We start from the raw sequence: 8,471 nt of genomic DNA, 5'->3' as shown, positions 1-8,471 counted from the left end.
TTTAATGTGAGCACAAGCATGCAAGCAAGGCTTTGTCACACAGCATCCTGCAGCTTTTAGGCAAACAGTAAAGAAATGCACTGTTTATGCTTTATGTATGCAATCTAGGCAGATAAGCAAATCAACAAATGTATTTTTAACTTTTTGACAAGTTCTCAGAAATAGTTAAGTCAAGGCAGCAAGTCAGGTTTTATTGTAGCTCTCTTTATGTCATCTACATAAAGTTTATTTAAGTGATAAACGGACATTACAAACATTTGGTATTAAGTGAAAACGCAACACAAAAAGCAACTGTTTTGGCCTCATGATGCCCTTGTGTCGCATCAGATGAGAAACAACAAGTATCATTTAGACCTCCAGGGAGCTGGCCCCCCATTTAGTCAGAAACAGAATTCAAATAATACTATTCATTTATGCTGCATATGTGAGTTTGTCCTGGCACTGTTTTTTGAGAAATGAAACATATTTTATTATCTGTGATGACATCAACCTCAACCATCAACGTCTAAATTGCACAAAAAATAGTCTCATTCGTTTGTCCTGCATTTGTGCTGGTTTATACTGTTAAAAGAAATGTGTGCTATTTTAATTCTCAAGTTCTAAAGCCATAAGGTTTTGATGAGTAACATCACTCAGCCCTCCCTCAATGTCCAATTCAGCCAAATCTACCCCTGCTAGACCCAGTAATCAGTGTAAAATGATATTGTACCTAAACTGATTCTTTGTTTCTTTTAAAATAGTCCCCCTCACAGGGCTTCTTTTAAAGTGTGGCTTTTTGTATGCCAGCTGTACATGTACCCCTGTAAGAAAGTTATGTGGCATATGTACATTGCAAATTGGTCAGGTTCCACACACTGGGAACAGCTAGTGCTATTTGTCTTTTTTGGATCCCCAGATGCTGACATTACATGTAAACCCTGCTGAAATGTTGTGTCTGCCACTGAACCATATTTTCATGGCATCATTTGCTCATCCCTTGCTTCTGCAGAAAGAGCTTCATGCAGCCACAAACATGCATTTCTGTTTCACAGATTTACAATTATTGACCCTTGACAGTCTCCATGCCTGAACTGGATTCTTTACTGCAAATGAATCTGTTCCTGTCTGTGATGCATGCCAAGGCTCATTCAATAAAGTGTGATATACAGTTTCTTTGTTATGCATTTAACATTATTTTTATAGCAAACTAATTGTTTCATCCTGTGTGCTGGCACCACATCAATACAATGAGTCATCTCAAATCATCCACCTTTTATCTTGACATGTTACCAACCATCTTTTTAAGGAATGTTTCACTCAATAGCAATTAATATACTTCAGATATGTAGTAAACACCTCACTTATATCGGGCATTTTTCCCAACACATTAAAAACTGCAGTTGTGAAGCCTTTCTTAAAAAAAGAAAAACCTAGAAGCAACTCTACTGAGTAATTACAGACCAATTTAAGATCTACCTTTCATTGGAAAAAAATATTAAAAAAATAGTCTTCAAGCAGCTTTCTGTCCTTTAATAGCTGTCTAGACAAATTTCAGTCAGGATTTCAGCCTAATCATAGTACTGAAACGGCTCTAATTAAGGTTATTATTGACATTCGCTTAAATACAGACTCTGGAAATATATCTGTTTTACTACTGCTTGATCTCAGTGCTGCCTTTAATAAGAATTTTATGGTCAATTGTATTATGGAAAGAACTGGGTGAGTCCCTAAAATGGTTCAGTTCATACATGCAAGGAAGGGACTACTTTGTGAAAATAGAAAAGTGCTTCTGAGAGAGTGCCAGTGACTGGTGGTGTCCCCCAGGGTTCAATTCTTGGGCTGCTCTTATTTAATTTATTAATGCTTCCTCTTGGCCAAATACAAGACTATGGGATATCTACTATAGTCCCCTTGATTCACTCTGTACATGCCTTGAGCTAAAGAACTAGCGAGTAACCTTGGCATACCGATGGACTCTGATCTTAGCTTTAACAGTCATGTCAAAGCCATTACTAAATCCGCATTTTATCATCTTAAGAATGTCAACAAGATCAGAGGTTTTATGACTAAAGCAAACCTGGAGAAACTCATCCATGCCTTTATTTCTAGCAGGATTGATCACTGTAATAGTCTCCTAACTGGACTCCCAAAAAACACCATCAAACAGCTTCAGCTGATACAAAATGCAGCTGCTAGCATCATTAGGAGTAAAAGAAGGGAACATACCCCCCCCATTTTCAAATCCTTACTCTGGCTACCAGTCTGTTACAGCATAGACTTTACTGGTCTATAAATGTCTTAGTGGTGCAGGAGCAGTGTATTTACCTGAAAACATTTCTATATGATTAGCTTTCAGCCCAGTTTAAAACACTGTTAGCTCTACAGCACCTCTTTTATGTAAAAGCACTTTATTATTATTTCTTTTTTATGTTCATGATTGTTCTCTTTTAGTTATAATTTGAATTATATTTGTATTTCATCATTTGTGAAGCAATATGAATGACCACAGTTTATGAAAGATGCTATATAAATAAATTTGCCTTGCCTTTACCTTGACTTAGATTCAACTACTCCAAAGTTTCAGTCTTCAAAGTCTTGATCTTGATTCAGCCTTGAGTACTAAAGTCTTGTTCTTGACTCAGACCTGATGTGCCCAGGTCCAGATCTAGGATTTAACTCGGACTTGCCTCTAGTGATCTTGACTACAACACTAACTATTACCACTAACTGGTAGTGCTTTATTGAAACCACATGTACATGAAGCATTCATGGCATATTCATAAACGACAGCATTATATATTTGTATATAGTACTACATTGTTTAAAGTACTACGTAAGACCACAACACATGGTCACACTGTAACTGGCTCTAGTGCATACGCACACGTGTGTGTGCACATGCGTGCTCAGCGCAGCTACTACACGGCTTCGGGAGAGCGGGGTGGGGGAAGAGTAGGAGAGAGATAGTGGATCATAATATTTGCTTATCAGAGACAAAAAAAGACTTTTTACTCTTATTTTTAGGGGTGCTGGGACTTAATTTAGGGTTGCTTGAGCACTCCTAATAAGGGGCTAGACATGCCTATGCTCCCTCCCATACCAATCTGCACAGGCAGCTGAGTTAGTCACTCTTGTTCAACCTGTACATTATTCCGTGACAAACCTATAATAATTTAAACAGACAGTCGATAGGGACAAGGTATGAGTTATGATTTCGGATGGATTTGGGCAAAGTGAGGTTTTTGCGCTGCAGATTGTAAGCCAATTTCCCATTCTTCCCTCATTTCTGATCTCTTACATGCATGTAGACTACCTTCTCAAAGTTAAGGGACATGACTCCCCAACCTCCTTGGAGATGGCAGCGGGACATGATTTAGCCAGTTGTTTGTGCTCAATATTCCTGTGTCTGCCTGCATGTTTCTGCCGCCATACTGACCCCGCCTCTTATCTCTGACCCCACCTTCACTGACATCTCTCTCTTGTTGGACCCTCACTTTGCTTTACCTTTTTTCATGTGCCATTTCCATGGATTGTAACATGTTACATGAAGAGGGGTAATACAGAACAAGATATTACATTGCAGATATTCATAAAATAACAAACATGATATTAGATGCGAGCCTAATTTGTGCACAAAACAACCATCCCAGTAAAAAGGCAAAGCGTGATGTATTTCCACCACCAGATGGACCGTTTCAGATGTTACAAATTGACTTCACACACATCACTGATCAATTTTCAGAATGGTGTGAGATGTTTGAATGTGCCAGAGGGAATGCAAAAACTGTTGTGAAGGTGCTTGCAAAAGAAATCATTCCCAGATTTGGATACCAAAATCTATTAATAGTGATAAGGATACACCATTTACTTCTGCTGTGACACAACAGCTGTGTAAGTATTTGGGGAAAGAACAGAACCTTCATATCCCTTATCATTCACAATCACAAGGGATAGTTGAAAGAACTAATGGTACCATCAAACAGTGCTTGATAAAAGCCATGCAGCAGACGGAAAGCCACAAATGGGTTGACTTGTTGCCTGCTGTGTTATGTGAAATGAATATAACACAACACAGAAGATAACAGTGAAGATAACAAAGAAGGCACCTAAACATGTGCCGTTCAAGGATTTAATGGGATGCCCTTTCCCTCCTCCTTGAAAGAGGGGAGGGCCAGGGCCGATGGTGGGGGAGATTTAAAAGCTGTTACAGAAAAACTACACAGCCAGACTGGTGGAAAAGTTGCATGAGATTCAATCAAATATCGCTTCTTCTCTCCCTCCCTTCCTTCAGGAAAACTGTCTCATCAAACTAATCAAACATTTGCTTCCTAGGAGACTAGGGAAACCTCTGTATAGCTGCTGTAAGAGAGACTGCTGTACTAATAGATGCTCAACCTCTGTGGATTCATGCTAGTACAATTAAGGGGGCACCCATTGTTAAGTGAGTCTATGTTTTGCTATTTTCTCTCCCTTCCTCTCTCTCTCTTTCTGCTATTTCTTTATTTAGACAGATGTGCAGCCTTTTCTGGTGTATTTCAGGATTGGAGTGCCCCAGGTGGGTGGACTCGACTGAGGAGGTCTGGGAGAATTTGGGTGAATTACCCGCTACCTGATTGGTCAACTATTACGGCATCTTTGAGCCCCCTACATGCCGCCTAGCCATCCCAGTTCATACCTGCAAGAAAGGGACTACTTTGAGGAAATTGAAAATAATGTTTCTGAGAGAGTGCCAGTGACCTGTGGTGTCCCCCAGGGTTCAATTCTTGGGCCACTCTTCAAACAGTCAGCCAGCATTCTCACTAGGAGTAAAAGAAGGGATCCCACATCACCCCCATTCTCAAATCCTTACACTGACTACTAGTTTGTTACAGAATAAACTATAAGATATTATTACTGGTCTATGAAGGGGTTTTCATGGGGTTTTCAGATTACTGATTTCCTATTACCATGACCAACAGGCTGATTCCTCTTGCTCCAAGCACAATGTGGGGAGGGAAGTCCCTAAGTTTCTAGACTATCCTCTTCCTATAGCCAAGAGGGCCTGCATGTTTGCTAGAATCAGACTGATAGTGTAGCTCAGGAAAAGCAATGAATAGGCAATTATAAAGGCTATTGCTATAAAGGCTATAAATGTATCTGATGCCAAATTCTTAGCGATGGCTTTAGTTCAATATATAACTAATAATACAGGGAATAAAACCCATGATCATTGTTTGAGGCCTAAGAGGATGATGCCTCACTATTTGTGGGTCACTAATAAGACTGTATTCTGGATTTGTGGGCCTGGTAAGCTCTGACGTAAGCTGGTACTATACTGGACTGGCTTATGTACACTTGTTATGTTGGTGTCATATGTTGATGTATTCTTTTGAGACCATCATCTTCCAGTACTAAATGTTCAACTTTGACCAATCATGCAGTATACATTGACACCATTGGTGTCCCAAGGGGGGATCCAGAAGATTTTAAAGCCAGAGAGCAACGTGCAGCCGGATTTGAATCCCCTTTGATCTGTTGGGTGACCATTAATAGAAATGTCGACCACGATCAACAGCGCATTACTACACTCTAAAAAGTGTCTCGTAAGACACTTTAAAATATTACTTTATATGGTAACAAGTAAATTAACTAGTTTTATTCAACCTAAATAAATACTTTGAATGAACGAATCTTTCAGTCAAAGTAATTTTTTGAGTTGAATGAAACTAGTTTAGTTGCTTGTTACTACATGAATTAATTTTTAAAGTAGATCTGACGAGACACTTTTTACAGTGTAACTTTACTCAAGACACCTTTAAAGCTTTGGGACAGCAAGTACATGTGACGTAAAAGATGATCTGGCAAAATCGCTTAACAATTGATATGATTGTAGCACAGCAAGGCAGTGTGTGTGCCTTGATCGAAGATAAGTGCTGTACCTTCATTCCAAACAACACTGCTCATAATGGGACACTCAGGCCTTAACTGAGCTGACTTTCTAACAAGCTAAAGGCCAATGCGGGGGCCTTCTCACATTGGTTCTTGTTCATTAAAGATGCTTATGGTCACATCTGACTGTAAGATGAGCGCACACAAATTCATGGACAGTTTTGTTATTCATCACTTCTACCTTTGGCATATCTGGACAAACTAACTCATATCTGGTAGGAGTGCATGTAAATTTGGGCATAAATGCTGGATATGTGGCTAATTAACCAAAACTATTATCAACATAATCTGTAATAGCAAAAATAAGAACACTAACATGAAACATTACATAATCACTTGGTAATATTTTGAACCAAGTGAATTTGAAGGCAGAACATATACACAGTCAGATATTTCCATGAGCCCTCTCTTCAACTGACCCTGCCCTCGAGGACTTTAAAGGAGAACACTGGCACACATGCTTCTGCAGAAAAGAATGGTGTTTTCTCTAATAAAGATGAGAGGTAAGCAGACTGGTCCACTGAATACTGTAGTATTTTAGTATTTGTCCCATTTGTAGGCTGATGTGCAAATTGGTTCACACTGCCAAATATGAAGATGTTTGGCAGTGTAGTTAAGTAGTACTTAAGTGATAATGCAGAACTACTCATTTGTTCCTGATTAGTTACTTATTAACTATGAAACAGTATTGTAAAGTGTTACCTATTTATTTTTTAGTGTCAGGATAAAAAAATAAAAAAAAATAAAACATTTACCATATTTGGGAAATTACACATTACATTTATCCATATTCGGTAAGTCCAGTCCATACTTTTTTTATAGCTTTCTTTATTTAAAAGAGACTTGTTTTCAGTTTTTTAAAGAAATCTGCATAGATATTTTTCCACACTTCCAAAGTTCAGTCTTATAAGTTGGTTTAACATTTTCTGCTTTTCCCAATCTTAGTAAGCCCAAACACATTCAGTGATGTTGAGGTCTGGACTCTGTTCAGCTTCTTTGTTTGATGTGTCCGTCTCCTTTTCTCAGTGAGGGTCTTCTTGGCAGCTACACATCCTTTCAGACCCACAGCGCTGAGTCATCTTCTCACAGTGGAAGGATGGACAGAAACACCTGTGGATGTTTTCAGATCTGAAGCAGCTTGATTTTCTCCTCTCTCTCAAAGATGAAAGCTTTAAGTGCTGTTTACCTGATGGGGGCAGTTTGGTGGTCTACCAAATATTGCATGGTTGTTTGGAGTTTCAACTGTAGGTTTATCATTTTTGAGTTTCATCAAGACTGGTTCTATAAAGAAAGTCATTTTTTTTACATTTTGTTTTAAGAAACAAAATGATTGATTTTATGTGATTTATTGTCTGCTCTTTATTTGACGTGTGTACTTCCAATTGAAAATTGGGTACCCTAGAGCTACAGATAAGGTGGGGACATGAGAAGCTGATATAAAGCTGAGAAAAGTGTCAGTTGGTACACTGAGATTAAACTGTAGAATTATCCATTTCATTGAGTTCAACAACTATGCAAATGCATTTTAGTTAAAAAACTGCACTGCTCTCCTGGCACTTCCAGTAAAAATCCATTGCTCACCAAACCAAACGATCAGTCTGGTAGACGTCTTGTGTTGAGACCTCTCCTCATCAACATTTGTTACGTCCCTAAAAAGTTCAGATGTTGAAATTGTATTGTTTATTGAAAAGAACTTAGAATTTTGATTTTGATGCCAACAACATATTTCAACAAAGTTGGAATGGGGCCAACAAAATGCTGGTAAAGCTGTGTAATGCTAAAAAAAACCTTGTGGGTGACTGGCGACGGGTCAGTAACTTCACTGGGCATTAAAGTGTTCTAACTGCTAAGAGGCCTGTGTTAGGTCTTTATACTTCATATTGGTGATGTACAATCAAAATGAAAAGCTCTTCAAATCTGCATTATTCATGTGATATATTTATCATTCACTGCATCACCACTGCATTTTCCCTTTGGGATCAATCAAGTTATATCTATCTATCTATCCATCTATCTATCTATCTATCTATCTATCTATCTATCTATCTATCAAAAAGACAAATTTAGGCAAAAAGTGATGAGTTTGTATGTGCATGGTTTTATGTAATCACCCCTGTTTTTATAATGTACCTGTAATCTAATTGCTGTCTTTTTTGCAGTATCTGTAATGGATTACAGTTACCTTTTTGTATCCTAACTACGTAACCTGCTTACATGTATTTCATTACTACCTTACTCTGGATCTTAGGGTGTTTCTTGCCATTGTCACACTTGGCTTACTAATAAGGGTTTGGCCCCAGATTCTCTGTAGAGCTGCTGTGTATTTCTAAACATATATTCATATGGGTGCCAGCAGCATTAAGCAACACAGTAAAGTTTTGTTTATTTGCGTAGATCAAAGAAAGTCACATTGTGTCTGTCTGACCGGAATGAAGACCTGTGTTTGTTTGATTTTGTTAGCAATAATAGCCTTCTAGCTAGTTCTTCTAGAAGTTCTGTGTAAATTAGAAAATTATATTAATTTTTATTTTTTGCCAAACCATTATTTTAATAATAGATCATTT

The sequence above is a fragment of the Colossoma macropomum genome, unplaced genomic scaffold (assembly GCF_904425465.1).
Source record: "Colossoma macropomum unplaced genomic scaffold, Colossoma_macropomum, whole genome shotgun sequence".
In the NCBI taxonomy this organism is placed as follows: domain Eukaryota; kingdom Metazoa; phylum Chordata; class Actinopteri; order Characiformes; family Serrasalmidae; genus Colossoma; species Colossoma macropomum.
The sequence above is the reverse complement of the archived record's forward strand: the minus strand, read 5'-3'. Positions refer to the sequence as shown.